General features: G+C 46.8%; 5 non-coding genes across 5 annotated transcripts; all 5 read left to right on the top strand.

Moving 5' to 3' along the window:
- Window positions 1-1,727: 1,727 nt before the first annotated feature.
- TRNAT-CGU (transfer RNA threonine (anticodon CGU)) lies at window positions 1,728-1,799 on the top strand. The gene has a single exon. It is a non-coding gene; the product is annotated as a tRNA-Thr (tRNA).
- A 2,152-nt stretch (window positions 1,800-3,951) lies between these two features.
- Window positions 3,952-4,023, top strand: TRNAG-UCC (transfer RNA glycine (anticodon UCC)). The gene has a single exon. It is a non-coding gene; the product is annotated as a tRNA-Gly (tRNA).
- A 4,736-nt stretch (window positions 4,024-8,759) lies between these two features.
- Window positions 8,760-8,831, top strand: TRNAG-UCC (transfer RNA glycine (anticodon UCC)). The gene has a single exon. It is a non-coding gene; the product is annotated as a tRNA-Gly (tRNA).
- Window positions 8,832-10,363: 1,532 nt separating this feature from the next.
- TRNAG-UCC (transfer RNA glycine (anticodon UCC)) lies at window positions 10,364-10,435 on the top strand. The gene has a single exon. It is a non-coding gene; the product is annotated as a tRNA-Gly (tRNA).
- Window positions 10,436-16,747: 6,312 nt separating this feature from the next.
- On the top strand, window positions 16,748-16,819 carry TRNAG-UCC (transfer RNA glycine (anticodon UCC)). The gene has a single exon. It is a non-coding gene; the product is annotated as a tRNA-Gly (tRNA).
- The last annotated feature ends 1,260 nt before the right edge of the window (window positions 16,820-18,079 follow it).

Below are 18,079 nucleotides of genomic sequence, written 5' to 3'. Positions count from 1 at the left end.
ATTTTCTGCACCCAGCATGCCTTGTGACATTCTTAGGCAAATGAGGTGAGAGCCCTGCCAGAATAGCTCCAGCGATCCCATGCCACTCCTCTGAAGGCTCCTGATCTGCATAACCACAGCATTTTGAACAGGAAGCAGAGTGGTGCAGCGGAAGCATGCTGGGCCCATAACCCAGAGGTTGATGGATCGAAACCATCCTCTGCTAGCATGTATTGATTTTTTTTCTTGTGAGGACCACTCTCTCGTTTCCACGCTGCCAGAGCGGAAAACAGCAGGCTTGTGCCAGCTTTTTGTGGGAAGAGACTGCTCAACTATCGGTCTCTGCTCAAAGTCAGGGAGACAGATGGTCAGAGAATCAACCCTACACTTCAAAGGAAATGATGCACAGTTATGACCATTAAAGAAAGATGGGACCCTCGCACTTCTTTCTGAGCCTGCTTGGAACGTTATTATTCCCTTTTTTTGTCCTGCTATTATCAATCTCCTGTGAATTTCGTGGAGCTGTTTTCTTTCTCTACCATGCTGTTTTTCCCTTGCTGCCAATATATGCTTATTTCAATGATTTGAACTGCTGCTTTCCATTTCTCCTTTTCTGCGCAGCTTTTGCATTGGTTTCAATCTCCAGTTCCTTAGCAGTTGCAAGAACTTTTTTCCTGATTTTCATGTTGGTCTGTAAACCAAAAATACCTCTGATACTGGTGCAATATAGTAATTGAACTCAGGTTTGTGATGTCTAGAGTTTAAAAAAATCATATGCCACGGAGCGTTGGTGGTATAGTGGTGAGCATAGCTGCCTTCCAAGCAGTTGACCCGGGTTCGATTCCTGGCCAACGCAGAGCTAATATTTATACATTAAGCAAGCTTTAGCTATTCTAACGCAATATGTTTAAAAAAAGAGAAATATCTTGACCAGATTACTCAGCTATTAGATAAATAATAAACAAAGACATAGGCAGGCATCCCAAAAGCCCCGTCTGCGACTTTCTATGTCCTGAAATTTTTATATTTTACAAACAGCAGTCACCACTCACAACTGCTGGTAATAAATGGGCTGCAGGGGGGCAGGCAATGAAACGGCTAAGCCCTTCTGCCCGACCAGCCTTTAGAACTGCAGCATCTCTGCAGTAAAAAGTGTTTCAGGTCAATATCTCTCCCCTGGAAAAAATGTGCGAGACCCACCACCGATAAATGTGGCAAAAGTCCCCAACATTTTCTGCATATTTGTGCTCTTACCTGAAAGCAGTGCCACCTTGTAGTCATCGCAGGCAACTGCAGCATACAACCAAATTTATCCGAGAGCAAGGTGAAAGAAACCCAAGGGAACAGCCCCTGTCTGCAGCAGGAAGGTTGGCTGCTTCGAATGGACAGAACTTCCAGTCCTAAGTCCACTCACGTCCCGAACGCTCATACCGGGCAAGCCCTCACCGGGTGCACCTCTGGCTCCCAGGTAAGGCCAAAACCTGAGCATGGTAGCGCAGGATCACAGAGAAGGATCGGGTGGGGGTGCTTCTGTCTTGACAAAGGCGTGACATGGCTAGTGACTGAGAGGGCCTTGACTTTCCCCTATGACTGACTGTGAGAGGGGAAGGCGAAGATTTTCTGCACCCAGCATGCCTTGTGACATTCTTAGGCAAATGAGGTGAGAGCCCTGCCAGAATAGCTCCAGCGATCCCATGCCACTCCTCTGAAGGCTCCTGATCTGCATAACCACAGCATTTTGAGCAGGAAGCAGAGTGGCGCAGCGGAAGCGTGCTGGGCCCGTAACCCAGAGGTCGATGGATCGAAACCATCCTCTGCTAGCATGGATTGATTTTTTTTCTTGTGAGGACCACTCTCTCGTTTCCACGCTGCCAGAGCGGAAAACAGCAGGCTTGTGCCAGCTTTTTGTGGGAAGAGACTGCTCAACTATCGGTCTCTGCTCAAAGTCAGGGAGACAGATGGTCAGAGAATCAACCCTACACTTCAAAGGAAATGATGCACAGTTATGACCATTAAAGAAAGATGGGACCCTCGCACTTCTTTCTGAGCCTGCTTGGAACGTTATTATTCCCTTTTTTTGTCCTGCTATTATCAATCTCCTGTGAATTTCGTGGAGCTGTTTTCTTTCTCTACCCTGCTGTTTTTCCCTTGCTGCCAATATATGCTTATTTCAATGATTTGAACTGCTGCTTTCCCTTTCTCCTTTTCTGCGCAGCTTTTGCATTGGTTTCAATCTCCAGTTCCTTAGCAGTTGCAAGAACTTTTTTCCTGATTTTCATGTTGGTCTGTAAACCAAAAATACCTCTGATACTGGTGCAATATAGTCATTGAACTCAGGGTTGTGATGTCTAGAGTTTAAAAAAAACATATGCCACGGAGCGTTGGTGGTATAGTGGTGAGCATAGCTGCCTTCCAAGCAGTTGACCCGGGTTCGATTCCTGGCCAACGCAGTGCTAATATTTATACATTAAGCAAGCTGTAGCTATTCTAACGCAATATGTTAAAAAAAAGAGAAATATCTTGACCAGATTACTCAGCTATTAGATAAATAATAAACAAAGACATAGGCAGGCATCCTAAAAGCCCCGTCTGTGACTTTCTATGTCCTGAAATTTTTATATTTTACAAACAGCAGTCACCACTCACAACTGCTGGTAATAAATGGGCTGCAGGGGGGCAGGCAATGAAACGGCTAAGCCCTTCTGCCCGACCAGCCTTTAGAACTGCAGCATCTCTGCAGTAAAAAGTGTTTCAGGTCAATATCTCTCCCCTGGAAAAAATGTGCGAGACCCACCACCGATAAATGTGGCAAAAGTCCCCAACATTTTCTGCATATTTGTGCTCTTACCTGAAAGCAGCGCCACCTTGTAGTCATCGCAGGCAACTGCAGCATACAACCAAATTTATCCGAGAGCAAGGTGAAAGAAACCCAAGGGAACAGCCCCTGTCTGCAGCAGGAAGGTTGGCTGCTTCGAATGGACAGAACTTCCAGTCCTAAGTCCACTCACGTCCCGAACGCTCATACCGGGCAAGCCCTCACCGGGTGCACCTCTGGCTCCCAGGTAAGGCCAAAACCTGAGCATGGTAGCGCAGGATCACAGAGAAGGAGCGGGTGGGCGTGCTTCTGTCTTGACAAAGGCGTGACATGGCTAGTGACTGAGAGGGCCTTGACTTTCACCTATGACTGACTGTGAGAGGGGAAGGTGAAGATTTTCTGCACCCAGCATGCCTTGTGACATTCTTAGGCAAATGAGGTGAGAGCCCTGCCAGAATAGCTCCAGCGATCCCATGCCACTCCTCTGAAGGCTCCTGATCTGCATAACCACAGCATTTTGAGCAGGAAGCAGAGTGGCACAGCGGAAGCGTGCTGGGGCCATAACCCAGAGGTCGATGGATCGAAACCATCCTCTGCTAGCATGGATTGATTTTTTTTCTTGTGAGGACCACTCTATCGTTTCCACGCTGCCAGAGCGGAAAACAGCAGGCTTGTGCCAGCTTTTTGTGGGAAGAGACTGCTCAACTATCGGTCTCTGCTCAAAGTCAGGGAGACAGATGGTCAGAGAATCAACCCTACACTTCAAAGGAAATGATGCACAGTTATGACCATTAACGAAAGATGGGACCCTCGCACTTCTTTCTGAGCCTGCTTGGAACGTTATTATTCCCTTTTTTTGTCCTGCTATTATCAATCTCCTGTGAATTTCGTGGAGCTGTTTTCTTTCTCTACCCTGCTGTTTTTCCCTTGCTGCCAATATATGCTTATTTCAATGATTTGAACTGCTGCTTTCCCTTTCTCCTTTTCTGCGCAGCTTTTGCATTGGTTTCAATCTCCAGTTCCTTAGCAGTTGCAAGAACTTTTTTACTGATTTTCATGTTGGTCTGTAAACCAAAAATACCTCTGATACTGGTGCAATATAGTCATTGAACTCAGGGTTGTGATGTCTAGAGTTTAAAAAAAATATATGTCATGGAGCGTTGGTGGTATAGTGGTGAGCATAGCTGCCTTCCAAGCAGTTGACCCGGGTTCGATTCCCGGCCAACGCAGTGCTAATATTTATACATTAAGCAAGCTGTAGCTATTCTAACGCAATATGTTAAAAAAAAGAGAAATATCTTGACCAGATTACTCAGCTATTAGATAAATAATAAACAAAGACATAGGCAGGCATCCCAAAAGCTCCGTCTGCGACTTTCTATGTCCTGAAATTTTTATATTTTACATACAGCAGTCACCACTCACAACTGCTGGTAATAAATGGGCTGCAGGGGGGCAGGCAATGAAACGTCTAAGCCCTTCTGCCCGACCAGCCTTTAGAACTGCAGCATCTCTGCAGTAAAAAGTGTTTCAGGTCAATATCTCTCCCCTGGAAAACATGTGCGAGACCCACCACCGATAAATGTGGCAAAAGTCCCCAACATTTTCTGCATATTTGTGCTCTTACCTGAAAGCAGCGCCACCTTTTAGTCATCGCAGGCAACTGCAGCATACAACCAAATTTATCCGAGAGCAAGGTGAAAGAAACCCAAGGGAACAGCCCCTGTCTGCACCAGGAAGGTTGGCTGTTTCGAATGGACAGAACTTAAAGTCCTAAGTCCACTCACGTCCCGAACGCTCCCAAACGCTCATACCGGGCAAGCCCTCACTGGGTGCACCCCTGTCTCCCAGGTAAGGCCAAAACCTGAGCATGGTAGCGCAGGATCACAGAGAAGGAGCGGGTGGGGGTGCTTCTGTCTTGACAAAGGCGTGACATGGCTAGTGACTGAGAGGGCCTTGACTTTCCCCTATAACTGACTGTGAGAGGGGAAGGCGAAGATTTTCTGCACCCAGCATGCCTTGTGACATTCTTAGGCAAATGAGGTGAGAGCCCTGCCAGAATAGCTCCAGCGATCCCATGCCACTCCTCTGAAGGCTCCTGATCTGCATAACCAGAGCATTATGAACAGGAAGCAGAGTGGCGCAGCGGAAGCGTGCAGGGCCCATAACCCAGAGGTCGATCGATCGAAACCATCCTCTGCTAGCATGGATTGATTTTTTTTCTTGTGAGGACCACTCTCTCGTTTCCACGCTGCCAGAGCGGAAAACAGCAGGCTTGTGCCAGCTTTTTGTGGGAAGAGACTGCTCAACTATCGGTCTCTGCTCAAAGTCAGGGAGACAGATGTTCAGAGAATCAACCCTACACTTCAAAGGAAATGATGCACAGTTATGACCATTAAAGAAAGATGGGACCCTCGCACTTCTTTCTGAGCCTGCTTGGAACGTTATTATTCCCTTTTTTTGTCCTGCTATTATCAATCTCCTGTGAATTTTGTGGAGCTGTTTTCTTTCTCTACCCTGCTGTTTTTCCCTTGCTGCCAATATATGCTTATTTCAATGATTTGAACTGCTGCTTTCCCTTTCTCCTTTTCTGCGCAGCTTTTGCATTGGTTTCAATCTCCAGTTCCTTAGCAGTTGCAAGAACTTTTTTCCTGATTTTCATGTTGGTCTCTAAACCAAAAATACCTCTGATACTGGTGCAATATAGTCATTGAACTCAGGGTTGTGATGTCTAGAGTTTAAAAAAAACATATGCCATGGAGCGTTGGTGGTATAGTGGTGAGCATAGCTGCCTTCCAAGCAGTTGACTTGGGTTTGATTCCCGGCCAACGCAGTGCTAATATTTATACATTAAGCAAGCTGTAGCTATTCTAACGCAATATGTTAAAAAAAAGAGAAATATCTTGACCAGATTACTCAGCTATTAGATAAATAATAAACAAAGACATAGGCAGGCATCCCAAAAGTCCCGTCTGCGACTTTCTATGTCCTGAAATTTTTATATTTTACAAACAGCAGTCACCACTCACAACTGCTGGTAATAAATGGGCTGCAGGGGGGCAGGCAATGAAACGGCTAAGCCCTTCTGCCCGACCAGCCTTTAGAACTGCAGCATCTCTGCAGTAAAAAGTGTTTCAGGTCAATATCTCTCCCCTGGAAAAAATGTGCGAGACCCACCACCGATAAATGTGGCAAAAGTCCCCAACATTTTCTGCATATTTGTGCTCTTACCTGAAAGCAGCGCCACCTTGTAGTCATCGCAGGCAACTGCAGCATACAACCAAATTTATCCGAGAGCAAGGTGAAAGAAACCCAAGGGAACAGCCCCTGTCTGCAGCAGGAAGGTTGGCTGCTTCGAATGGACAGAACTTCCAGTCCTAAGTCCACTCACGTCCCGAACGCTCATACCGGGCAAGCCCTCACCGGGTGCACCTCTGGCTCCCAGGTAAGGCCAAAACCTGAGCATGGTAGCGCAGGATCACAGAGAAGGAGCGGGTGGGGGTGCTTCTGTCTTGACAAAGGCATGACATGGCTAGTGACTGAGAGGGCCTTGACTTTCCCCTATGACTGACTGTGAGAGGGGAAGGCGAAGATTTTCTGCACCCAGCATGCCTTGTGACATTCTTAGGCAAATGAGGTGAGAGCCCTGCCAGAATAGCTCCAGCGATCCCATGCCACTCCTCTGAAGGCTCCTGATCTGCATGACCACAGCATTTTGAGCAGAAAGCAGAGTGGCGCAGCGGAAGCGTGCTGGGCCCATAACCCAGAGGTCGATGGATCGAAACCATCCTCTGCTAGCATGGATTGATTTTTTTTTCTTGTGAGGACCACTCTCTCGTTTCCACGCTGCCAGAGCGGAAAACAGCAGGCTTGTGCCAGCTTTTTGTGGGAAGAGACTGCTCAACTATCGGTCTCTGCTCAAAGTCAGGGAGACAGATGGTCAGAGAATCAACCCTACACTTCAAAGGAAATGATGCACAGTTATGACCATTAACGAAAGATGGGACCCTCGCACTTCTTTCTGAGGCTGCTTGGAACGTTATTATTCCCTTTTTTTGTCCTGCTATTATCAATCTCCTGTGAATTTCGTGGAGCTGTTTTCTTTCTCTAGCCTGCTGTTTTTCCCTTGCTGCCAATATATGCTTATTTCAATGATTTGAACTGCTGCTTTCCCTTTCTCCTTTTCTGCGCAGCTTTTGCATTGGTTTCAATCTCCAGTTCCTTAGCAGTTGCAAGAACTTTTTTCCTGATTTTCATGTTGGTCTGTAAACCAAAAATACCTCTGATACTGGTGCAATATAGTCATTGAACTCAGGGTTGTGATGTCTAGAGTTTAAAAAAAACATATGCCACGGAGCGTTGGTGGTATACTGGTGAGCATAGCTGCCTTCCAAGCAGTTGACCCGGGTTCGATTCCCGGCCAACGCAGTGCTAATATTTATACATTAAGCAAGCTGTAGCTATTCTAACGCAATATGTTAAAAAAAAGAGAAATATCTTGACCAGATTACTCAGCTATTAGATAAATAATAAACAAAGACATAGGCAGGCAGGCATCCCAAAAGCCCCGTCTGCGACTTTCTATGTCCTGAAATTTTTATATTTTACAAACAGCAGTCACCACTCACAACTGCTGGTAATAAATGGGCTGCAGGGGGGCAGGCAATGAAACGGCTAAGCCCTTCTGCCCGACCAGCCTTTAGAACTGCAGCATCTCTGCAGTAAAAAGTGTTTCAGGTCAATATCTCTCCCCTGGAAAAAATGTGCGAGACCCACCACTGATAAATGTGGCAAAAGTCCCCAACATTTTCTGCATATTTGTGCTCTTACCTGAAAGCAGCGCCACCTTGTAGTCATTGCAGGCAACTGCAGCATACAACCAAATTTATCGGAGAGCAAGGTGAAAGAAACCCAAGGGAACAGCCCCTGTCTGCAGCAGGAAGGTTGGCTGCTTCGAATGGACAGAACTTCCAGTCCTAAGTCCACTCACGTCCCAAACGCTCTCAAACGCTCATACCGGGCAAGCCCTCACCGGGTGCACCTCTGGCTCCCAGGTAAGGCCAAAACCTGAGCATGGTAGCGCAGGATCACAGAGAAGGAGCGGGTGGGGGTGCTTCTGTCTTGACAAAGGCGTGACATGGCTAGTGACTGAGAGGGCCTTGACTTTCCCCTATGACTGACTGTGAGAGGGGAAGGCGAAGATTTTCTGCACCCAGCATGCCTTGTGACATTCTTAGGCAAATGAGGTGAGAGCCCTGCCAGAATAGCTCCAGCGATCCCATGCCACTCCTCTGAAGGCTCCTGATCTGCATAACCACAGCATTTTGAGCAGGAAGCAGAGTGGCGCAGCGGAAGCGTGCTGGGACCATAACCCAGAGGTTGATGGATCGAAACCATCCTCTGCTAGCATGTATTGATTTTTTTTCTTGTGAGGACCACTCTCTCGTTTCCACGCTGCCAGAGCGGAAAACAGCAGGCTTGTGCCAGCTTTTTGTGGGAAGAGACTGCTCAACTATCGGTCTCTGCTCAAAGTCAGGGAGACAGATGGTCAGAGAATCAACCCTACACTTCAAAGGAAATGATGCACAGTTATGACCATTAACAAAAGATGGGACATTCGCACTTCTTTCTGAGCCTGCTTGGAACGTTATTATTCCCTTTTTTTGTCCTGCTATTATCAATCTCCTGTGAATTTCGTGGAGCTGTTTTCTTTCTCTACCCTGCTGTTTTTCCCTTGCTGCCAATATATGCTTATTTCAATGATTTGAACTGCTGCTTTCCATTTCTCCTTTTCTGCGCAGCTTTTGCATTGGTTTCAATCTCCAGTTCATTAGCAGTTGCAAGAACGTTTTTCCTGATTTTCATGTTGGTCTGTAAACCAAAAATACCTCTGATACTGGTGCAATATAGTAATTGAACTCAGGGTTGTGATGTCTAGAGTTTAAAAAAAAACATATGCCACGGAGCGTTGGTGGTATAGTGGTGAGCATAGCTGCCTTCCAAGCAGTTGACCCGGGTTCGATTCCCGGCCAACGCAGAGCTAATATTTATACATTAAGCAAGCTTTAGCTATTCTAACGCAATATGTTAAAAAAAAGAGAAATATCTTGACCAGATTACTCAGCTATTAGATAAATAATAAACAAAGACATAGGCAGGCATCCCAAAAGCCCCGTCTGCGACTTTCTATGTCCTGAAATTTTTATATTTTACAAACAGCAGTCACCACTCACAACTGCTGGTAATAAATGGGCTGCAGGGGGGCAGGCAATGAAACGGCTAAGCCCTTCTGCCCGACCAGCCTTTAGAACTGCAGCATCTCTGCAGTAAAAAGTGTTTCAGGTCAATATCTCTCCCCTGGAAAAAATGTGCGAGACCCACCACCGATAAATGTGGCAAAAGTCCCCAACATTTTCTGCATATTTGTGCTCTTACCTGAAAGCAGTGCCACCTTGTAGTCATCGCAGACAACTGCAGCATACAACCAAATTTATCCGAGAGCAAGGTGAAAGAAACCCAAGGGAACAGCCCCTGTCTGCAGCAGGAAGGTTGGCTGCTTCGAATGGACAGAACTTCCAGTCCTAAGTCCACTCACGTCCCGAACGCTCCCAAACGCTCATACCGGGCAAGCCCTCACTGGGTGCACCTCTGGCTCCCAGGTAAGGCCAAAACCTGAGCATGGTAGCGCAGGATCACAGAGAAGGAGCGGGTGGGGGTGCTTCTGTCTTGACAAAGGCGTGACATGGCTAGTGACTGAGAGGGCCTTGACTTTCCCCTATGACTGACTGTGAGAGGGGAAGGCGAAGATTTTCTGCACCCAGCATGCCTTGTGACATTCTTAGGCAAATGAGGTGAGAGCCCTGCCAGAATAGCTCCAGCGATCCCATGCCACTCCTCTGAAGGCTCCTGATCTGCATAACCACAGCATTTTGAGCAGGAAGCAGAGTGGCGCAGCGGAAGCGTGCTGGGACCATAACCCAGAGGTTGATGGATCGAAACCATCCTCTGCTAGCATGTATTGATTTTTTTTCTTGTGAGGACCACTCTCTCGTTTCCACGCTGCCAGAGCGGAAAACAGCAGGCTTGTGCCAGCTTTTTGTGGGAAGAGACTGCTCAACTATCGGTCTCTGCTCAAAGTCAGGGAGACAGATGGTCAGAGAATCAACCCTACACTTCAAAGGAAATGATGCACAGTTATGACCATTAAAGAAAGATGGGACCCTCGCACTTCTTTCTGAGCCTGCTTGGAACGTTATTATTCCCTTTTTTTGTCCTGCTATTATCAATCTCCTGTGAATTTCGTGGAGCTGTTTTCTTTCTCTACCATGCTGTTTTTCCCTTGCTGCCAATATATGCTTATTTCAATGATTTGAACTGCTGCTTTCCATTTCTCCTTTTCTGCGCAGCTTTTGCATTGGTTTCAATCTCCAGTTCCTTAGCAGTTGCAAGAACTTTTTTCCTGATTTTCATGTTGGTCTGTAAACCAAAAATACCTCTGATACTGGTGCAATATAGTAATTGAACTCAGGGTTGTGATGTCTAGAGTTTAAAAAAAACATATGCCACGGAGCGTTGGTGGTATAGTGGTGAGCATAGCTGCCTTCCAAGCAGTTGACCCGGGTTCGATTCCCGGCCAACGCAGAGCTAATATTTATACATTAAGCAAGCTTTAGCTATTCTAACGCAATATGTTAAAAAAAAGAGAAATATCTTGACCAGATTACTCAGCTATTAGATAAATAATAAACAAAGACATAGGCAGGCATCCCAAAAGCCCCGTCTGCGACTTTCTATGTCCTGAAATTTTTATATTTTACAAACAGCAGTCACCACTCACAACTGCTGGTAATAAATGGGCTGCAGGGGGGCAGGCAATGAAACGGCTAAGCCCTTCTGCCCGACCAGCCTTTAGAACTGCAGCATCTCTGCAGTAAAAAGTGTTTCAGGTCAATATCTCTCCCCTGGAAAAAATGTGCGAGACCCACCACCGATAAATGTGGCAAAAGTCCCCAACATTTTCTGCATATTTGTGCTCTTACCTGAAAGCAGTGCCACCTTGTAGTCATCGCAGGCAACTGCAGCATACAACCAAATTTATCCGAGAGCAAGGTGAAAGAAACCCAAGGGAACAGCCCCTGTCTGCAGCAGGAAGGTTGGCTGCTTCGAATGGACAGAACTTCCAGTCCTAAGTCCACTCACGTCCCGAACGCTCCCAAACGCTCATACCGGGCAAGCCCTCACCGGGTGCACCTCTGGCTCCCAGGTAAGGCCAAAACCTGAGCATGGTAGCGCAGGATCACAGAGAAGGAGCGGTGGGGGTGCTTCTGTCTTGACAAAGGCGTGACATGGCTAGTGACTGAGAGGGCCTTGACTTTCCCCTATGACTGACTGTGAGAGGGGAAGGCGAAGATTTTCTGCACCCAGCATGCCTTGTGACATTCTTAGGCAAATGAGGTGAGAGCCCTGCCAGAATAGCTCCAGCGATCCCATGCCACTCCTCTGAAGGCTCCTGATCTGCATAACCACAGCATTTTGAACAGGAAGCAGAGTGGTGCAGCGGAAGCATGCTGGGCCCATAACCCAGAAGTCAATGGATCGAAACCATCCTCTGCTAGCATGGATTGATTTTTTTTCTTGTGAGGACCACTCTGTCGTTTCCACGCTGCCAGAGCGGAAAACAGCAGGCTTGTGCCAGCTTTTTGTGGGAAGAGACTGCTCCACTATCGGTCTCTGCTCAAAGTCAGGGAGACAGATGGTCAGAGAATCAACCCTACACTTCAAAGGAAATGATGCACAGTTATGACCATTAAAGAAAGATGGGACCCTCGCACTTCTTTCTGAGCCTGCTTGGAACGTTATTATTCCCTTTTTTTGTCCTGCTATTATCAATCTCCTGTGAATTTCGTGGAGCTGTTTTCTTTCTCTACCCTGCTGTTTTTCCCTTGCTGCCAATATATGCTTATTTCAATGATTTGAACTGCTGCTTTCCCTTTCTCCTTTTCTGCGCAGCTTTTGCATTGGTTTCAATCTCCAGTTCCTTAGCAGTTGCAAGAACTTTTTTCCTGATTTTCATGTTGGTCTGTAAACCAAAAATACCTCTGATACTGGTGCAATATAGTCATTGAACTCAGGGTTGTGATGTCTAGAGTTTAAAAAAAACATATTCCATGGAGCGTTGGTGGTATAGTGGTGAGCATAGCTGCCTTCCAAGCAGTTGACTTGGGTTTGATTCCCGGCCAACGCAGTGCTAATATTTATACATTAAGCAAGCTGTAGCTATTCTAACGCAATATGTTAAAAAAAAGAGAAATATCTTGACCAGATTACTCAGCTATTAGATAAATAATAAACAAAGACATAGGCAGGCATCCCAAAAGTCCCGTCTGCGACTTTCTATGTCCTGAAATTTTTATATTTTACAAACAGCAGTCACCACTCACAACTGCTGGTAATAAATGGGCTGCAGGGGGGCAGGCAATGAAACGGCTAAGCCCTTCTGCCCGACCAGCCTTTAGAACTGCAGCATCTCTGCAGTAAAAAGTGTTTCAGGTCAATATCTCTCCCCTGGAAAAAATGTGCGAGACCCACCACCGATAAATGTGGCAAAAGTCCCCAACATTTTCTGCATATTTGTGCTCTTACCTGAAAGCAGCGCCACCTTGTAGTCATCGCAGGCAACTGCAGCATACAACCAAATTTATCCGAGAGCAAGGTGAAAGAAACCCAAGTGAACAGCCCCTGTCTGCAGCAGGAAGGTTGGCTGCTTCGAATCAACAGAACTTCCAGTCCTAAGTCCATTCACGTCCCGAACGCTCATACCGGGCAAGCCCTCACCGGGTGCACCTCTGGCTCCCAGGTAAGGCCAAAACCTGAGCATGGTAGCGCAGGATCACAGAGAAGGAGCGGGTGGGGGTGCTTCTGTCTTGACAAAGGCGTGACATGGCTAGTGACTGAGAGGGCCTTGACTTTCCCCTATAACTGACTGTGAGAGGGGAAGGCGAAGATTTTCTGCACCCAGCATGCCTTGTGACATTCTTAGGCAAATGAGGTGAGAGCCCTGCCAGAATAGCTCCAGCGATCCCATGCCACTCCTCTGAAGGCTCCTGATCTGCATAACCACAGCATTTTGAACAGGAAGCAGAGTGGTGCAGCGGAAGCGTGCTGGGCCCATAACCCAGAGGTCGATGGATCGAAACCATCCACTGCTAGCATGGATTGAATTTTTTTCTTGTGAGGACCACTCTCTAGTTTCCACGCTGCCAGAGCGGAAAACAGCAGGCTTGTGCCAGCTTTTTGTGGGAAGAGACTGCTCAACTATCGGTCTCTGCTCAAAGTCAGGGAGACAGATGGTCAGAGAATCAACCCTACACTTCAAAGGAAATGATGCACAGTTATGACCATTAAAGAAAGATGGGACCCTCGCACTTCTTTCTGAGCCTGCTTGGAACGTTATTATTCCCTTTTTTTGTCCTGCTATTATCAATCTCCTGTGAATTTCGTGGAGCTGTTTTCTTTCTCTACCCTGCTGTTTTTCCCTTGCTGCCAATATATGCTTATTTCAATGATTTGAACTGCTGCTTTCCCTTTCTCCTTTTCTGCGCAGCTTTTGCATTGGTTTCAATCTCCAGTTCCTTAGCAGTTGCAAGAACTTTTTTCCTGATTTTCATGTTGGTCTGTAAACCAAAAATACCTCTGATACTGGTGCAATATAGTCATTGAACTCAGGGTTGTGATGTCTAGAGTTTAAAAAAAACATATGCCACGGAGCGTTGGTGGTATAGTGGTGAGCATAGCTGCCTTCCAAACAGTTGACCCGGGTTCGATTCCCGGCCAATGCAGTGCTAATATTTATACATTAAGCAAGCTGTAGCTATTCTAACGCAATATGTTAAAAAAAAGAGAAATATCTTGACCAGATTACTCAGCTATTAGATAAATAATAAACAAAGACATAGGCAGGCATCCTAAAAGCCCCGTCTGCGACTTTCTATGTCCTGAAATTTTTATATTTTACAAAGAGCAGTCACCACTCACAACTGCTGGTAATAAATGGGCTGCAGGGGGGCAGGCAATGAAACGGCTAAGCCCTTCTGCCCGACCAGCCTTTAGAACTGCAGCATCTCTGCAGTAAAAAGTGTTTCAGGTCAATATCTCTCCCCTGGAAAAAATGTGCGAGACCCACCACCGATAAATGTGGCAAAAGTCCCCAACATTTTCTGCATATTTGTGCTCTTACCTGAAAGCAGCGCCACCTTGTAGTCATCGCAGGCAACTGCAGCATACAACCAAATTTATCCGAGAGCAAGGTGAAAGAAACCCAAGGGAACAGCCCCTGTCTGCAGCAGGAAGGTTGGCTGCTTCGAATGGACAGAACTTCCAGTCCTAAGTCCACTCACGTCCCGAACGCTCATACCGGGCAAGCCCTCACCGGGTGCACCTCTGGCTCCCAGGTAAGGCCAAAACCTGAGCATGGTAGCGCAGGATCACAGAGAAGGATCGGGTGGGGGTGCTTCTGTCTTGACAAAGGCGTGACATGGCTAGTGACTGAGAGGGCCTTGACTTTCCCCTATGACTGACTGTGAGAGGGGAAGGCGAAGATTTTCTGCACCCAGCATGCCTTGTGACATTCTTAGGCAAATGAGGTGAGAGCCCTGCCAGAATAGCTCCAGCGATCCCATGCCACTCCTCTGAAGGCTCCTGATCTGCATAACCACAGCATTTTGAGCAGGAAGCAGAGTGGCGCAGCGTAAGCGTGCTGGGCCCGTAACCCAGAGGTCGATGGATCGAAACCATCCTCTGCTAGCATGGATTGATTTTTTTTCTTGTGAGGACCACTCTCTCGTTTCCACGCTGCTAGAGCGGAAACAGCAGGCTTGTGCCAGCTTTTTGTGGGAAGAGACTGCTCAACTATCGGTCTCTGCTCAAAGTCAGGGAGACAGATGGTCAGAGAATCAACCCTACACTTCAAAGGAAATGATGCACAGTTATGACCATTAAAGAAAGATGGGACCCTCGCACTTCTTTCTGAGCCTGCTTGGAACGTTTTTATTCCCTTTTTTTGTCCTGCTATTATCAATCTCCTGTGAATTTCGTGGAGCTGTTTTCTTTCTCTACCCTGCTGTTTTTCCCTTGCTGCCAATATATGCTTATTTCAATGATTTGAACTGCTGCTTTCCCTTTCTCCTTTTCTGCGCAGCTTTTGCATTGGTTTCAATCTCCAGTTCCTTACCAGTTGCAAGAACTTTTTTCCTGATTTTCATGTTGGTCTGTAAACCAAAAATACCTCTGATACTGGTGCAATATAGTAATTGAACTCAGGGTTGTGATGTCTAGAGTTTAAAAAAAACATATGCCACAGAGTGTTGGTGGTATAGTGGTGAGCATAGCTGCCTTCCAAGCAGTTGACCCGGGTTCGATTCCCGGCCAATGCAGTGCTAATATTTATAAATTAAGCAAGCTGTAGCTATTCTAACGCAATATGTTAAAAAAAAGAGAAATATCTTGACCAGATTACTCAGCTATTAGATAAATAATAAACAAAGACATAGGCAGGCATCCTAAAAGCCCCGTCTGCGACTTTCTATGTCCTGAAATTTTTATATTTTACAAACAGCAGTCACCACTCACAACTGCTGGTAATAAATGGGCTGCAGGGGGGCAGGCAATGAAACGGCTAAGCCCTTCTGCCCGACCAGCCTTTAGAACTGCAGCATCTCTGCAGTAAAAAGTGTTTCAGGTCAATATCTCTCCCCTGGAAAAAATGTGCGAGACCCACCACCGATAAATGTGGCAAAAGTCCCCAACATTTTCTGCATATTTGTGCTCTTACCTGAAAGCAGCGCCACCTTGTAGTCATCGCAGGCAACTGCAGCATACAACCAAATTTATCCGAGAGCAAGGTGAAAGAAACCCAAGGGAACAGCCCCTGTCTGCAGCAGGAAGGTTGGCTGCTTCGAATGGACAGAACTTCCAGTCCTAAGTCCACTCACGTCCCGAACGCTCATACCGGGCAAGCCCTCACCGGGTGCACCTCTGGCTCCCAGGTAAGGCCAAAACCTGAGCATGGTAGCGCAGGATCACAGAGAAGGAGCGGGTGGGCGTGCTTCTGTCTTGACAAAGGCGTGACATGGCTAGTGACTGAGAGGGCCTTGACTTTCCCCTATGACTGACTGTGAGAGGGGAAGGCGAAGATTTTCTGCACCCAGCATGCCTTGTGACATTCTTAGGCAAATGAGGTGAGAGCCCTGCCAGAATAGCTCCAGCGATCCCATGCCACTCCTCTGAAGGCTCCTGATCTGCATAACCACAGCATTTTGAGCAGGAAGCAGAGTGGCGCAGCGGAAGCGTGCTGGGGCCATAACCCAGAGGTCGATGGATCGAAACCATCCTCTGCTAGCATGGATTGATTTCTTTTCTTGTGAGGACCACTCTATCGTTTCCACGCTGCCAGAGCGGAAAACAGCAGGCTTGTGCCAGCTTTTTGTGGGAAGAGACTGCTCAACTATCGGTCTCTGCTCAAAGTCAGGGAGACAGATGGTCAGAGAATCAACCCTACACTTCAAAGGAAATGATGCACAGTTATGACCATTAACGAAAGATGGGACCCTCGCACTTCTTTCTGAGCCTGCTTGGAACGTTATTATTCCCTTTTTTTGTCCTGCTATTATCAATCTCCTGTGAATTTCGTGGAGCTGTTTTCTTTCTCTACCCTGCTGTTTTTCCCTTGCTGCCAATATATGCTTATTTCAATGATTTGAACTGCTGCTTTCCCTTTCTCCTTTTCTGCGCAGCTTTTGCATTGGTTTCAATCTCCAGTTCCTTAGCAGTTGCAAGAACTTTTTTACTGATTTTCATGTTGGTCTGTAAACCAAAAATACCTCTGATACTGGTGCAATATAGTCATTGAACTCAGGGTTGTGATGTCTAGAGTTTAAAAAAAACATATGTCATGGAGCGTTGGTGGTATAGTGGTGAGCATAGCTGCCTTCCAAGCAGTTGACCCGGGTTCGATTCCCGGCCAACGCAGTGCTAATATTTATACAATAAGCAAGCTGGAGCTATTCTAACGCAATATGTTAAAAAAAAGAGAAATATCTTGACCAGATTACTCAGCTATTAGATAAATAATAAACAAAGACATAGGCAGGCATCCCAAAAGCTCCGTCTGCGACTTTCTATGTCCTGAAATTTTTATATTTTACATACAGCAGTCACCACTCACAACTGCTGGTAATAAATGGGCTGCAGGGGGGCAGGCAATGAAACGTCTAAGCCCTTCTGCCCGACCAGCCTTTAGAACTGCAGCATCTCTGCAGTAAAAAGTGTTTCAGGTCAATATCTCTCCCCTGGAAAACATGTGCGAGACCCACCACCGATAAATGTGGCAAAAGTCCCCAACATTTTCTGCATATTTGTGCTCTTACCTGAAAGCAGCGCCACCTTTTAGTCATCGCAGGCAACTGCAGCATACAACCAAATTTATCCGAGAGCAAGGTGAAAGAAACCCAAGGGAACAGCCCCTATCTGCACCAGGAAGGTTGGCTGCTTCGAATGGACAGAACTTCCAGTCCTAAGTCCACTCACGTCCCGAACGCTCCCAAACGCTCATACCGGGCAAGCCCTCACTGGGTGCACCCCTGTCTCCCAGGTAAGGCCAAAACCTGAGCATGGTAGCGCAGGATCACAGAGAAGGAGCGGGTGGGGGTGCTTCTGTCTTGACAAAGGCGTGACATGGCTAGTGACTGAGAGGGCCTTGACTTTCCCCTATAACTGACTGTGAGAGGGGAAGGCGAAGATTTTCTGCACCCAGCATGCCTTGTGACATTCTTAGGCAAATGAGGTGAGAGCCCTGCCAGAATAGCTCCAGCGATCCCATGCCACTCCTCTGAAGGCTCCTGATCTGCATAACCAGAGCATTATGAACAGGAAGCAGAGTGGCGCAGCGGAAGCGTGCTGGGCCCATAACCCAGAGGTCGATGGATCGAAACCATCCTCTGCTAGCATGGATTTATTTTTTTTCTTGTGAGGACCACTCTCTCGTTTCCACGCTGCCAGAGCGGAAAACAGCAGGCTTGTGCCAGCTTTTTGTGGGAAGAGACTGCTCAACTATCGGTCTCTGCTCAAAGTCAGGGAGACAGATGTTCAGAGAATCAACCCTACACTTCAAAGGAAATGATGCACAGTTATGACCATTAAAGAAAGATGGGACCCTCGCACTTCTTTCTGAGCCTGCTTGGAACGTTATTATTCCCTTTTTTTGTCCTGCTATTATCGATCTCCTGTGAA

Source organism: Pleurodeles waltl, unplaced genomic scaffold (genome assembly GCF_031143425.1).
Source record: "Pleurodeles waltl isolate 20211129_DDA unplaced genomic scaffold, aPleWal1.hap1.20221129 scaffold_69, whole genome shotgun sequence".
NCBI classification, from domain to species: domain Eukaryota; kingdom Metazoa; phylum Chordata; class Amphibia; order Caudata; family Salamandridae; genus Pleurodeles; species Pleurodeles waltl.
The sequence above is the reverse complement of the archived record's forward strand: the minus strand, read 5'-3'. Positions and strand labels throughout refer to the sequence as shown.